General features: G+C 39.7%; 1 protein-coding gene across 1 annotated transcript in view; it reads right to left on the bottom strand.

The window, feature by feature from the left end:
- Positions 1-16,537, bottom strand: part of zgc:172282 (leucine-rich repeat and fibronectin type III domain-containing protein 1-like protein) — a 206,473-nt gene that overhangs the window by 187,295 nt on the left and 2,641 nt on the right. The gene's annotated exons all lie outside the window — the stretch shown is intronic.

Below are 16,537 nucleotides of genomic sequence, written 5' to 3'. Positions count from 1 at the left end.
TACACCCGGACGATACACAGTTTGGCAAGAGTGAGTATCATTTCTGGCTACAACAGACAGTGAATTATAGTCTTAGCTGCTAAATGCTGCACTATGTTCATCAGCTAGTCTGTAACTGTGTATGTCTGCTGTTTGGTGCCGAGCAGGTAGTGTACAGTGTTTTTCTTTTGCTGAAAATAGCAGCCTGCTGCAGCGGAAAGCAATACTTCCGTGAAACAAAACAGTAAAGTTGCAGGCCGGAAAGCTAAACAATGCACTGAAACTCACTATGAAAAGCTCCGTAAAGCCGAGGAGGGCTACAGAGCCATACTATATATAGTGTCATATATTATGAATAATGCTTTATTTTCTGTTGCGTAGCGGATGTTGACAACTTGAAATGTAAGAACACCACTTCAAACTGATGCAGTAAATGATCCCTTTTCAAGTGTGGCTAAGTGGTCAATTAATTTACAACATTCAACAACGTATCCCATGAGTGTTAGCTATTTACATGCTTTTACAGCCGCAGTAGCTATTAAATGCTAGAAACAACAAAAAAAATCATTATCTGTGTTCACATTTACTATAGAATAATGCAGCAAGGAATGGGACTAAAGGACCCTCTACAAGTCTGGCTTTGAGCAGGTAGCTAAGCACCTATAGCAACCTCTTAATCAAGACCTACACATCAGAGAATATACCTCTCTATGAACCTTAAAGCAGCAGTGGGTAGAAATAAGCAAATATGATAGAAAAAGTTATTTTTATAAAACGGTCACTATATCCTGACAGTAGTGCATGAGACAGGTAATCTGAAAAAAAAAAATCATGTGCCTCTGTGTCCTCCGGTGCTCCTAATAGCATCTGCAAGATTGACATAAACCAGAGTCTGCCGTCCAGCTGCCGTCTATGAGCCAGCTGTCAATCACTCGCAAACTCTGATCAAACGGTCAAACTAGGCAGCGCTGATCAAATATGAATCAATATTCTGTTACTGTAATACCTATTTCTCACCTCAAATGTTTTCAGAAACATCTTGTAGTGTACTGTTTAGCTGTAAAATGAGAAAGTTTGTGACCCGGCAGTCATGTTGAGATCAGTTGAGGAAATACCAAGTGCCGCCCACCAGCTGGAGCACAGCCAATAGGAACACTCAATAGGAATGCTCTCTCTCTGAAATGACCTGTGATTGGCCAAAGTCTTCTGTCACATATTTTTTAAAGCCTGAAAACAGAGCCATGAGGAGGCGCAGGAGTCTACTTTTCTCTCAGAGTACTTGAATTACAATATGCTGAAAGGTTATTACGGAATTTTTGCCCGATGATGCCAAAAACATTCTGCCTATTGCAGGTTTTGATGCCTCTTGTTTTTTGCACTATCCCCTTTGCTGCTGTACACTGCAAATGTCCCCACTGTGGGACTAATAAAGGAATATCCTATCTTATCTTATCTTTAATATGGACACATTAAATGTGTTTGAAACCATAATGACAAACATTTTATTTTGAGAGAGATTTGGCACTCTTTTGAATGGGTTTGTAATAGAGCCATAGGTTGTCAGTATATACAGTAGCTACCATCAGTGGTACTCCACCCTAAGGCACTCTTCTCAATATGAGTTGCTGCTTGGTCTCTACTCACTTACAGACATAAGCCTCTCCACTGTCAGTCAAACCATCATCAAATATGCATCAGGAGCCTCACAGGCGCCTGTAAAGTAGAAAAAAATTAGTGTGCATGTGTGTGTGACAGAGACCTTGCATATTTGAGTATGAGTGCTAACTTGTGTGCTTGGGTTTGTGACAGAATAACCGAATACATACCTGTGTGTGTGTGTGTGTGTTGTATGTCTTCATGTCCTATGATCTGTGAGCTAAACAGCATCTGCAGAGTGAGCCTCCACTCTGCCAGCATCACTTCCATATTCAAAGGAAATATAACCCATATTCTACTTTTGTAAAAGCTCCCAGCCCCCCATACTGACTGAAGGATGGCTGTACCCCAGTGTTTTATTTATTTATTTATTTAAACCGAAGTAAAACTAGAAAGTTACTTGGGAGGAAATAAAATGCCAGATGTGGAGGGGGGGAAAAAAAATGTCCATCCAGATTATTAAAACAGTTGTGGGGTGATATAGTATATCAACATTGTTCTAATACTGGAACTAAATATGCTCCAAATATTGATTTTAAACTGCGGTTGATCCCAATAACACTATATTATGCACACAGGGAATCAATAGTAAAGCATGTTTCTTTTCTCTTTTACTTACTGTCGCATTATCCTAAAAATTGAGACTGTTAATTAAAGCTCAATTGGCTGAAATTTTGGCAAGTGGGTTTTTCCACTCTTGTTTACAAATTACACTGAGCACTTACAGAGTGCTGTGCCTTTGAGGGCGAGCTCGAAGTGCAATTTCTGATGTTAAACTCTGATATTAAACCACTGACAAGCTTTCCAGAAAGCTGCAGTGAGATAATTTCCCCAGTGTCTCATGAGGGAATTTGTAAGCGCGTGATACAATGACAGCACAGTCAATACTACAATGTCCAGTTACAGAGCTCCAGTGTTGTGTATAATTCAGAAGACAAAGCAAAGCCATGTAAATCAGATGAATAGATTTAAGCTGCGGTGGTCCAGCTTAGAATCAAAGCTAAGCTACAAACACTGATAAACAATGACTTTTCCGTTTCCCGTCCGCTGCACAAACCACAACTATTGCTGACCTGCTAGGTCCGGAAGAGCGCCATTATCTACAGTAGATTGCCCTCTCAAGTCTAATTATTTCTCCCGACTATCTTGCAGACTATCAGGCTCACGGCGCGTCAAGTGGACCATTTCAACTCAGCAGGGTCTGTCCTTTTATCCTGCATTAACAAACACTCATTTTGTGAACTGCTGAGCGGGCTGCATCAAGGCTGAGGGGTTGACTGTCCCTGCTTTCAAAACCGATGACAAGGTTGGAATTTATTACTTGTAATTCTATGAAGTAGGTGTAGCTACAAATTAATTCGGGGAGACATACTCACACCTATCGCCCTTAACGCATCAGACAATGCCCTAAAGAGCGCGCATTACATCCTATGTTATGGTAAATGTTCTGTGACGTCAAGATCAAGAGGCATGGGAAGGTTTTTAAGTGCTGAGGAAGTCTTCTATAAGAGCCGGGCTCTGTGCATTCATTAATCTGTGTGTTCACTTGTAATACTGTTTGCAGTGTGCACTGATTAGGGGAAGAAAGTCTACAACGTTAAAGCCCCAAGAGCCCTTTGTGCATTTGTGCACTGAGCAGTACGATAGAAGTGCTGTACATTCACACACACAGGGTGGGACCATAATGAGGTAATTATATTTTAACCCATTTGTGCCCGCAACTGAATTTGTTTTATTTCCTTTGGTGGAAGTTTTCTCTGGGCTTGCCTAAGCATGGATGATTTGGATCAAGATCAATCAAACCGTTTAGCTGAAAAGTGAATTTTTATATCTAAAAAAATAGTAGTCCCATGTGCCCAAATAATAAGAAAATGGCTGTGTCTCAGAAACTACAAGGAGCACAATCAAGTATTTGGTATCTCTGAACTCATAACAGGTTGAATATCAAAGATATGCACACATATGCAGTATATAAAAAATATTTAATATGGAAAACATTTAATAAACACAATGTTGGAGTTTTTTCTAATTTTTCAAAAATCCTGACTTTGACTATTTATAAAAATGCGATTTTTCATGTGATCAAAAAATGTTTAAAATTGTACTGTTAAATACTTGCCCAAAGTATGTCCGCACCAAATGCCAAGACTTTTGACCAATCAGAACGAATGTTGTGGTATTTTTCCTTCTTTTTCATACAGTTTTACAAAACGACCTCGTTTTAGTTGGGCCACATATTCTGGAAACCTAGAAACTGCAAAACCTCAAAATTCATTGTTGAGCTCAAAAACAGCTTACAAAATATTCTTAACTCAAGGCTTTTTTCTAGAGCTTCCAAGCACATCTCTGTATCTCTTCCAGCAGCAGGACTGGTAATGGGGCTGATGGACACTGTGAGATGCTCCTGAAAGCTCTGGAAAAAGCTAATAAGTGGACCTTGAGTTGCAATTACTTTGTCAAACTAGAAATTACCAGTGTAGTTTTTAGGGAACAAATGCAATAAAGAAAGGACAAATGCAGCAAAAAACAATGTGAATGACTCTGTATAGTTGGCTGTAAGTATTATAAAATTGAAAATAAATAATCGTATTAAAAATTGGCAGCCGTATTGCTTCAGAATATTGTGTATTTTAGTTATCACAGTTGTGTCTGCAATAACACGTTTCTAACTATTTTTAGCAATTGCAATGTCTTGTTCATGTTCATGTTGAACTCATAATGTTGTGCTCAGTACCGACATGGTTATAATAGTGTGGTGTCTCTGAGCATTCAGTAATTAGGCCTCAAATCTCTTGACATCCTGCACAACAATGTGTGCCACGCTCCAAAAAAGGCCTGGTCAGCCCTGGACAAAAAGCTAGGCAGTTTCATATTCAGTCACAATGAAAATTAATTTTAAACTTGACATTAACAGTGGATTAAATTGCCAAATGAAACCTTCACACACCACTGTACACAAATATCAGAGCACTCTCACACACCAGAGCATGAGGAGCACACTTCAGAAAGAACAAGCTCGAGATAGACACACAGAGAGACGTAGAAGTACATCAGACATGGGGAAATCATTACATGTGGTGTATAATTGGTATGTGATCTTCAAACTGGGAGGTTAATGCATTTCTTTCAGACTCTCTTCTTTCCCACAGTAAATTAAGAAACCGTCAGCAAACTCAATTCATTTCACCAATGAAATGTGCCAATGTGGACCATGGCCACGTTTTCTTTTGTGTTCATTCTGCAAAACACAATTTGTTCCACATAGCACAGGAATGCCAGTACTTCTGTGGGCTTTGTCTAGTATTCTTGCAAACATCAACCATCAGAAAGGTTGCAAGGTGATGTATAAAGTAGTGGTGTAAGACAATACCGATATACTTGAGTATTGCGATATTGTGTTTTGCGATACTGTATCGATTCTCCAAAACACTGTATAGATTGTTTGGCAAGGAAAAACTAGCATGGCCATTTTCAAAGGGGTCCCTTGACCTCTGTCCTCAAGATATGTGAATGAAAATGGATTCTATGGGTACCCACAAGTCTCCCCTTTAGAGACAAGCCCACTTTATGATATACACTTTTTTTTTTTTACTTGATTTTATGCATATGATGGTGTGTTTTTTATACTATGACAGTTTTCCTAAAATTAGATTTAAAACATCGCAATATATCGCCTTGTTTAAAGTATCACAATATATTAAATCATTACCCCCGTTTCATGATATGCATCTTAAGGCCAGATTCATGCCATTACCCAGCCCTAGTAATGTGTGTGTGTTAGAGATTAATGTGTGCAACAGTGTAACAACTACGGATATCCTGAGCCAATCTGCATGATTTGATACTGAGAAGGGATTTGTTTGTGATCAGTATCAACAGGTTTTACATCCCGATCCATTTCCAGTCATTTATTTTACCAATGTAACCCATTGCACTCCAGGATGGCAGGTGTCAAAACTGTTGCAAAAAAATGTTGCACTGGAATCTCTTGCAAAGACTAAGCGTTGCAACCTAGTGAATCACAGAGTGGAGTGAACAAATAAATAGCAGACAGCAGTTTTAATGAAAGACATCCACACAGACAGCATCGACGAGTGAAGCGACCACAGCTGCATTGGGATAAAGATTTTGTCTCGGGTAACATTTCAGAGACATTTTGCAGATATAAAGCGCTACTATTTACTGAAGAAAAGCATATTATGAATTTTAGTATTTTACTAAAGCAGGGAATGAAGAGAGAGTGTTCAAATCCCATCCATGCTCTGTTGGCTCCTGCCATAACAATTACAGACAGTCATTGGATACTATACATATTAATATCTGGCCAGAGACACCATATGAAAATTATCCATTTGGTTAACTTTTTTACATTCTGTTTCTGTTGATCAATGTGCATTGTCTATTTAGCTACATACTCTAACTACAATTTAGGACACATCATTATAAGAAACCATTACGGAAAGCTATATTGCTGTGCTGGCTGTATTTTCTTAGCCCAGAACTACTACAACTTATCTTCTAAATTGCATCAGCTGTACTATTTTCAATTTAGGTTTATTTTAGGCCAAGTGTGCCCTGCGCATGTTTGTGTTCGTTTACAATTGAAAAGTCAAGCTACCATGCCGGCAGCAATAAGTGTGGAGAATTGAATGTGAGCACCGATAGCAGACACTCATGTCTGAGACACAGCAGACTGATAAATGGCAACAAACACAGAATGATAGATAACTCTGCCCCAGTACCTTAACCACCATGCACATGCTAAAGGAAATAAAGAGAGAACCTCAGACGAAGAAAGAGAGACAAATAAAGACTGAAAAATATAGTCACAGAGAGAACATAGAGACAAATTACAAAAATATGAAGGAAGCAAGTGACGGGAAGATGAAGAGAAACCAAGTGAAGAAAAATGAGTGAGTGAGAGCGAAACTGAGTGAATGGAGTGAGAAGTGGATAGAGATAGAGAGAGGCATCCATCCATCATGCTGCGCTGCCTCTGTCAGACGCGAGTAATAGATGGGAAGAGATAGAGGAGAGAGCAGACACTCCTCTTCAATCTATCTCCGTTCACTATCTGGGTTCGCTTGTCAGGTCTGCTCCGTCACCCCAGACCAAGACAATTACACAGGAGAGGGGAGAGAGGGGTACAGTCGGACGCAAACACGAGGGTACAAACAGGAAGACTGACACGCTCAGACACAGAACAGCTGTTTCACTGAAGAGAAGACGAGAACGACAAGTAAAGTTTAAACTGTATACTGATGTACCACTTTACTTGGAGGTGAAGAAAAAGAGTAACTAACAATTAAGTAATTAGTAATGAATGAGTGGTTAGTTTGTGAATCGGAAAAAGAGCACTTTCCTCATGACTAGTTCCTAATTAACTCCGTTAACAACCATTGAGCTGCACAGAAACTGCAAAACTAATCATTACTTATAGTGATGCATGGTATACTGATACTAGAAAGATATCGCAATACCCTGCTGTTAAAAACGGAACTATACTCCTTTTTATTACAATTGAATGACAGTGTTTTAATAAAAGAATATACAGGTGCACCGATTTAAATTTTCTTGGCTGTTTCCGAATACCGATTTTTTTAAAAGTCGGACCTGCCGATTCAGATTTTTGCTGGTTCCGATTTTCTTCTGAAGAACTATAACTGACAGAATACAAAAATATTTTTTTTAACTTTTAATTCATGGAAAATTGAGCTTCAATCTCATGTTCATGATAAAACATTGTCTATTAAATAACTTACATTTTCTCCAGACAGATACGTGGTTTGTTTTACATTACAGTGGACATAGAGCATCTGATGTTACATCCAACGCTTGCTTGCATCCAACATTATGTGGCACACATGTGTAAAAATGACCGGCAAAAAATCTGATTTAAGAGACTGATCGGCCAGTCGCCAGCAATGACCAATCAGCTGACAACCGGCCGGTTTGATCGGCGGCCCATCGGTCAGTGCATCTCTAATATTTATGAGTTGCGTCGATGTGTGACAGCAGGGCAGTGTGGGCGTGCCAAAAGAAGCAGCGTGACATGTGATGGTGGAGAGATGTGAACTTGTAAAGAGCTGATTTAAATTAACAGTTTCTCCGAGTCAGTCTTGGTTGGATATTAAAATATATGAACACACTATGGTCCAAAAATGTTTGTTTTATGGCTTCTTTTCACATCCTGCACTGCCTTACATTAACATTGTCAAAATATTCTAAAGTTATTTTAAAAGTTATTTAAGTTCCATGTCCTGTCACCTATTATTCCATTACTTTGCTTGATGTTTTAGCTTTTTGCCATGGTATCGTTTCAGTATTGGTATCATGACAACCCTATTCTAATGATTCATTAATATAGTATCTCCCAGTTTGTTCTCCAGTAACTCTTCATTAGTCATCCAATTAGAGTTATTCAGGAGCTATGCATTAATGAGTAATTCATTATTGTTCCTTAGCAACTACTCACATTTCTGTGTAACATAATGTAAGGTATTACTGAAACGAGATGTGACCAGATAAAAAAATACATAACCCACCTGTCCAAACTGGCCTATACTCTGTAGTGTCCATCAGTTCATCATACGTGTCTGCATAAATGTGTCTCTGTCATGTCCAGTTGTTTTTATCTCTCTATGTTTAATTGTATCTTTGTAAGGTGTCCTCGGGTGTCTTGAAAGGCGCCACCAAATAAAATGTATTATTATTATTATTATGACAAAAAGCCAATATTAAAAGATGAATTCATATAAAATCAATATATTGAACAAAAATCCCAAGTTATCAACAATTGTTAATTAACTGTCTAGACACCTGTTTAACTTTTTTTTTCTGTTACAGTAACTATGCTTATTTGACTTTTATACAAAATATTTTTTTCAAGGAAATTAGTGTTTCAATGTATTTATGCAATATTAAAATCTAACCACGGCAATGTCATTTGCATGCTGTTAATACACAGTAAACTGTAAAAGCTGCACTCAATGTAAAAGCCTCCCAGTAAAACAATATTGATTATGGCTTTTATTATAAAGCAAGAGCACAAGTCAGTATTAGTAATAGTGTAACTGGGTAACCGGGGTTAGCCACTCGTTTCTACATTAAGACTGTTTTCTATTTTTTGGTGGATTGGTTTTACACTGTGGACTAATTGGAAAAGCTGTGGGTGCTTACAGCAGAGCCATAAATCTCTAAATACGCAGTGACGGTGAGATAGCCTGTTACGCCCCGTAACACAAATTATTAATGGAAAGTACCAGTGGGCCACTATGGTCATAAAATATGCTAATTTAATACTGTAATCATGATTTTAAATGCAATAATTTATTCACATGCCTAAATGTGACCAGACGTGTTGATGTGGCTTCAGCAGAGTTATAGAAGTGGCAGGAATAGGACTAATGTTTTTACCAGTCATGGCTGATCATATCATCTCCTCACATGCCCTTGTTTGTTCCCCAGTGGCAGACTTTTGAGGCTATCCAAGATTGAAATTCCCATACTGGATGAGGCACATGTTCCACATCCCTAAAATAGTCGGTTGGGAACACAAAATACTGGAATCCCTCATGTAACCTAGTTGTTAGTTTTGGATGACTGACCGGTAAAAACCAGCCCCCAAATTAAATATATTTCAGACTAAAATTCACATTTAACTCCTCATAACAATATGAGCTGGACATATGCACAACTCGGTTTCATTTCAAAAGAAGGTGACACTCAATTGGTATGTATTAATTCCAGTATATATTAAATAATCTATTAGAATTCAAGCCAGGTGAAGCATATAAAAAATGCTTTGGGCTGTGACAAATGCTTTGCCTTGATCCGCCATGGCTTGGATTGTACCTCATTTGTGAGTCGCTTTGGACAAAAGTCATCTGTCAAATGAGTAAATGTAGAAATACATAATGACATGCTGTGTGTGACTTTACAGAGGTCGGTACCTCCACCAGATAAAACCAAGACTAATCAAAAGGCTGGGTGATGTGGCCAAAAGCTTCTATCACGATATAGATCATTTCACATCTTGATAACGATACATATCATTATATAGCATGTTTTCTGGTAATTCAAGGAATAAATAGTCCATAGGAAATAACGACATATTGAAACCTATGTTTGTATACTCCTGTGTGAATTAAATACTTCACAAATGAAAATGACTGAGTATTTTCTCATTTAATTAAGACCTTTAGGGCAAAATGAACATAACAGTCTCAAGTGAAATTATAGAGAAACAAAAATGAATGAATATTTATGAATAAAGAATAAAAGACCCTACTTCTCACTTGATTTATCACCTCAGTAAACATTGTAAAAATGAGTTTATGGTCTCAATCACTAGTTTCAAGTCTTCTGATGATGTTCATTTAGTAAATTATGGTCCCATTTAGAGTCAAATAGACCATAAAGCAGGGTATGCTTTATGGCTACCACGGCGTTGTCTGGTCTGGGAGTTGTCCATGTTTTCGTCGTAAAACTTTTACCATTTCACAGTGTTTTTGCAGTTCATGAAAGTTAATTATAACTTTTTTGGTCGCCTAAAGATGTCTTATTCAGCGTTCAGTTGTACTTAGTTCCACCCTTTCGTGTCACTTCTAGTTGCAAAAAAACAAGATGGTGAGGGCCAAATACCAAGATGGCGAACTCGAGGCTTCAAAATAGCAGTCCACAGGGGTGACGTCATGGTGACTATGTTCACTTCTTATATACAGTCTATGGTAGTAAGAAACAAAGGCAGAGAATTGCTGCTGCACACCAGTATTTTCCCAAGACCCAAAGATGTGAAAGGATGATAAAAATAGATCCCCATATGACAAATTTGAGGCATCCATAGCTACTGGTTATAACTGTATAGTCGACTGTATAGGCTGTAGACTGTTTACATAATCATAATAAATCGGCAAAATCTGTTTTGGGGCTGTGACGAAAACAAACAAATAAGGCACAGTCTAAAATTGGCAAAGCCTGATACTGGTTGAAGAAGAAAAAAAGAAGACAATAAATCTGTCATCCCCAGAGAAGAAGTTTGGGAACTTACAGGATACTGTGGTTTAGCTGAGCGGTGTTATATCCCACTGCCTGCCTTCTCAACACAGCACCATTCTAATACCACGCTGCTTGGCATTCAGCACGCCGCTCGCTCCTCTCTTTCTCTACTGGCACCATCCCTCCCTCCTTCTCTTCACCTCTCTCTCTCTCTCTTTCAGCAGCATCTCTCACCCGCTCTTCCCCGGTGAGGTGGGATTGCGCCACTGAACCAGCATCTGTTGCCATGCACATGCACACATAAACTAACTGTGTAGACATTTAAACCCCTACTGTAGTGGACAGCATGTCGCTGTGTTGAGAGCATCATGATGACATATTTTGGACATTAAAAACTATAAAACAGCGTGTTGCCATATCACAGTCTTAACACCTAGAGCTTCACGACGAAATATTCTCACCTTCTGCTCTTCTTTTTTTCCTCTCATTTCTGATTCCTTCTTCCTCTCGTGTGTCCCGTCCTTTTCTTTCCCCCTCCTCCTCCTCACCAACCCTTTCTCCCCTCCCCTCATTTCCTTATCTCCTCCTCCTCTCTCCGCTTCACCCAAACACAGAATTTGTTCTAAATTGACCCGTCTTGTTGAATAAAGTTCAATTCCCCCCAAAAGCCTTCTATGTTCCATTTTTCTTTCTTCTTTCTACCTCCAGCCTTTCGCCTTTCTTTCTTCCCTTCCTTTCATCTGTCCATTTCTTCAGCCTGTCCATTCTTGCACGTCTTTCATCACTGCAACATCACTCCAATTTTTCATCTTGCAAACGTTAGGCCCTTACTGCAGCCACATCATTGTGTATGTTCAAATATCCATACACCAAAGTGTACAAATAAACCAGGCTGTTCGCATACACCATTCGTAGCCATACCTACGAAAAGTAATGCACTGTAATTCATATATCTCACAAAATCAATTTGTATGTGATCCACGTAATCGTCCATCCATCCATCCATCTTCAACCGCTTATCCGGGATCGGGTCGCGGGGGCAACAGCTCCAGCAGGGGACCCCAAACTTCCCTTTCCCGGGCCACATTAACCAGCTCTGACTGGGGGATCCCGAGGCGTTCCCAGGCCAGAGTAGAGATATAATCTCTCCACCTAGTCCTGGGTCTTCCCCGTGGTCTTCTCCCAGCTGGTCGTGCCTGGAACACCTCCCAAGGGAGGCGCCCAGGAGGCATCCGTGCTAGATGCTCGAACCACCTCAACTGGCTCCTTTCGACGCAAAGGAGCAAGGACTCTACTCCGAGTCCCTCACGGATGACTGAGCTTCTTACCCTATCTCTAAGGGAGACGCCAGCCACCCTCCTGAGGAAACCCATTTCGGCCGCTTGCACCCGCGACCTCGTTCTTTCGGTCATGACCCAACCCTCATGACCATAGGTGAGAGTAGGAACGAAGATTGAACGGTAGATCGAGAGCTTTGCCTTCCGGCTCAGCTCTCTTTTCGTCACAACGGTGCGGTAAAGCGAATGCAATACCGCCCCTGCTGCTCCGATTCTCCGACCAATCTCACGTTCCATCGTCCCCTCACTCGCGAACAAGACCCCGAGATACTTGAACTCCTTCACTTGGGGTAATCACGTAATCGTGACCCAGGTATAGTATAAAGAGAGACAAACGCTGTGTAGATAGGAGGTAGGGGTGGAAGGGTGGGTAAAAAAAAACTGTACTTTTCACCCAAGAGACAGGTGTTCGTACCGTGTGAAACCAGAAGTCAATGTTGATTTATTTGTCACATAACTTCCATACTAGGATAACGCGACTTTTTTAATCCAAACTAAGATCTTTTCCTAAACCTAACTAAAGAGTTTTGTTGCCTAAATCTAACCAAATCGATCTTTTCCTAAACCTAAATTGGACTCGTGTTGCTGAATATTCAAAGGAAAACACACGGAAAATGAGGAATAACTTTTTGTAAGATATCATACAAACCAATGTATGAGGATATGTTGCAATAAACATTCAGTCTGAATAACAAACACCACTGCGCGAGCCTCGCTTGTACCTGCAGACCTCTGTACATCATTTCCCCACAGAGATGAAACTGTATTTTCCTTCTCTCTAAAACTCATTGAGCTTCTCTGTGTGAGTCCCATTTCTTTTCTGCTCCGTCTCTCTCGCTCAAACAGACACATCAATCAATTAGACTTACACTCCTCCAGAATTTACACTTCTCTCAAGCTTCATTATTCAATCGGAGGTTGACAGAATGAAAGATATTTTACATGGCGTCAAAAAAAAACGAAGGGTCCATTGTTCGAAGTCAGTTCAAAAGGTGCTTGTGTGTCATTTCTAGCCAATCAGTCATGGCCACTGGTGAGTCAGAACCACACTATTAGCATGGACTTATGCAACTCAGGGTTCATAATTGTGTAATCCATTGTACAACTTTTTTTATAGAGTCCCAGATTGTTGTAATAATGTAGCAAAGTAAAACTGGACTGATTTTATTCCATGCTTCTTCCTCTCAGAATCAAGCCTTCCTCCTTGCTTTATTGACTCAACATGATTCAATAAACTGTACAGTAAACAAGAAGTACCGCGCTTTGCCAACTCTTGCAGAAGTAGTGGAAGTGTTAATACTTCACCCTCAAAACGACTATTTGTAATTACTCACCCAGTGTTACCTCGAATTCTTGAAGAGAACTTTGTTTTTTTTCTCATGCCTCCACGGTGAACTGAGAACCCAAAAACCGAGAAAATTCTTGATGAATTGAAGTAAATGTGGGCCAGAAAAACTATATCAAAACAATGTGAGACTGTTCTTGCAGAAGTAGTAAGGTTTTAGCGAATATGTGTTTTGGAAATAGTGAGGATACGACTGGATAAATTAGACTTGGATTATAGTGCACGAGTTGTGTGAGAGTTTGTAAACGGGTGTTTTGATATAGTTTTGTTGTTGTGAAGCGTGGCCTTCATTTACTTCAATGTATCAAAAATGTTCTCTTTCTCATTTTTGAATTTGTCGTTTGCCATGGAGGCATGCAAGAAAGTTTTCCTCAAGAGTTCAAGGTAACATGAGGCGAGTAATTGATGGTCATTTTGGGGGTGAAGTATTCCTTTAATGGACTCTCCCTTTTCAATTGTCCCATGCCGTCTCCCATCAATCACCTCTGCTGAACTCAATTAGAAGGGAGAAAAAGACCCCAGCCATTTGCTAATCTGAGTGACTCTATAGCCATCCGAGTGATAGGACAGCAGTATACGTATGATTGCAATGTTCAAAATGATCGGATGGTTTTGACAGCGGCTTTCTCACGCTTTCTGGCCCCAGTTATCCCTCTGGTATGTTTTCTGTAACCTTCAGCCTAAACCCTAATAAGCCAGAGGGATCATGGAGCGCCACTTTCACGGACTGTTTTCATACTGGAAATCTGGGTCAAATGTGTCTTTGGCCTTCCTCTCTGCAGGGAATTTCTGCCTTTCCTGCACACCCCTTAGAACTGGCTGCGCAGTATATTCGAGTCTGTCAATCCAATCTGTCCTTACTTAATCCATTCTGACATCTGATGTTTAAAGGAATAGTACATTTTGAGAAATATGTTTTTTGGCTTTTTTGCCGAGAGTTAGATGAAACGGAAGATGCCACTTTCTCATTGGTAAATATAAATATTGGGCCAGCAGCCAGTTAGCTTAGCATAAAGACTGGAAACCGGTGGAAACTAGACGAGCTCCAAATATAACATGATCCACCCAACACCTCTAAACTTAACAAATTAACACATTGTATCTCATTTGTTTAATTCATTCAAAAACTAGGAAGTTACTGCCCAGAACTTGTCCAGCACATAGCCCCACAACGTGTCACTTTTACACTTTGGGTATGCACTTTTAAATTAAATGAACAAGATATAAGATTTTAATTGATGAACTTTAGAGGTGCTGGTACGTGGATTTTGTTACCTTTGGACAGGTTGTTTCAGTCTTTATGCTAAGCTAAGCTAACTTGCAGCTGGTGTTAGCTTTGTATTTATAGTACAGACAAGAAAGTGGTGTCATTTTCATTTGCTTATACGGTATGGCAGGCCCTGAGTCTTAGCACATTTAAACTGCTTGCCCACTATGATACTAATATGCTTATCAAGTTGTAGCACCATTCTAATGCAACGCAGTAAAGACCAAGACGTTTATAACATTAACTTTATTACATTAACTTTAAATGAAATAGATTTATTTGTTTTAATTCAACTCAATTCATTTGCATCAAATCGTAACAGAAGTTAATTCTAGACACTTTTCATATAGAGCAGGTCTAGACCGTACTCTATAATTTAGAGACCCAACAAGAGATCTCCCGTGACTTTTGCGACAATGGCAAGGAAAAACTCCCCTTTAAGGAGAAACCCCGGGCAGAACTCGGCAGCCCAAGGTTGTTTTAGCCCTCAGTGTGCTATAATATGCTCTAAGTTAGCAATTGAGGGCTTTTATGTGCACTCAGTTGTTTCGAAAATGACTCACACAATGAGTAAAGGTGTTTTAAAAGAACAAACCAAAAACAATTAATGTGTTTTTCCAAAAAAGGGAGCACAAATAGCTCTTCCCACATGAATAAACGTAACATTCAGAGTTGTGTCATGGATTCAGGGACTTCACAAATTGGGCTGTTTGCGATCATTAAACAGTTTATGTCCAATTTCTATGTCTCACCTCACTGCGGCATAACCAGAAAATGCTCAGAGCCATTGCTTTTGAAAACATTAGTTCTTTATCAGTGTGCTTGCATGCACAGATATATCCATTTTGTCTGAAGGATTCTTTAGGATTAAGCCATGAGAAAACTAAAATAATAAAATAGCTGCACCTAACAACGTCTCCCTGAGGCTCTTTAAAAATGTTATTTTTATTTTTTGATCGCCTGTGTAAACTCTGTTTCCATGGCAGTGTGAGAATATTCTGTTCATGTATAGTGGTATTCATGAGTGGGATATGAAGACGCATCTCAAAGAAGAGCTTGACCAGAATATGAGCTTATAACCCAGAATGCTGTGCGCCTGTTTGGCACGCTCAGTGTGACAGAAATGTCAGTAACCACGATGATTTAGAGAATCCAGGCCCAGCTCATTACAGCCCACTCTAGGACTACATCAACTCCTAATTACACACGGGCATGATTGAAATTTATTTTCGTGTCGGTTTGGAGGGAAAAAGTCAGCCGGCAATCTTCTTTGGGCATATTTGCCAAGTTTGAGGCTCTAAGCTCAATCCTAATAAAATCTTCTGACAGTGTTTGAGTGAATGGCGTGGTGCAAATGGGGTCATGATCAAAGATACACGCTGAAAGAGAGTGCCCTTTATGATGCCATTTACTTCCAGCATTTCCCAGCATGTTAAGATCCTGATTAACTGTGCACCATGATTACATGCATTAAGATTGTGATCTGAAATGCATTAAAAACTAGACTTGGCCAGTGTTTCCAAGCCACATTCAAACATGATGTGTCAATACAAGCAAGAAAGAATGAGAGAAAGATTTTGAAGGCTTCAGCTAAGCCACAGGTATACAACATTTGGAGACAGAAACAGTAAAACCGCGGAACGACTTCCCCTCCAAACCTCATTTAATCTTGCATGTGTGTTTACATGTGTTTTACGGTGGCTTAGAGCCATCGCAAAAACCCCATCAAAATGCAAATTGGGCAGTTAGGGACGAAAGAGGAGCTGATGAGCTGACATGGCAAACTAAACTGTGTGCAGCTGTCTCCCCCTCTTCTTCTTCTCTCTCTCTTCTTGTGTCTCTCCTTCTGTCTCCATGGTGCAGCAACGACCATTACGCAGCAGTCCGTTGGATAATACCATGCAGCACAAAGCACTGTCAGGGTATTCTACACTTGGCCTCCAGCATGATGCTGTT

The sequence above is a fragment of the Sebastes umbrosus genome, chromosome 7, assembly GCF_015220745.1.
Source record: "Sebastes umbrosus isolate fSebUmb1 chromosome 7, fSebUmb1.pri, whole genome shotgun sequence".
NCBI classification, from domain to species: Eukaryota; Metazoa; Chordata; class Actinopteri; order Perciformes; family Sebastidae; genus Sebastes; species Sebastes umbrosus.
Note: the sequence above shows the minus strand (reverse complement) of the source record. Positions and strands in the feature narration are given on the sequence as shown.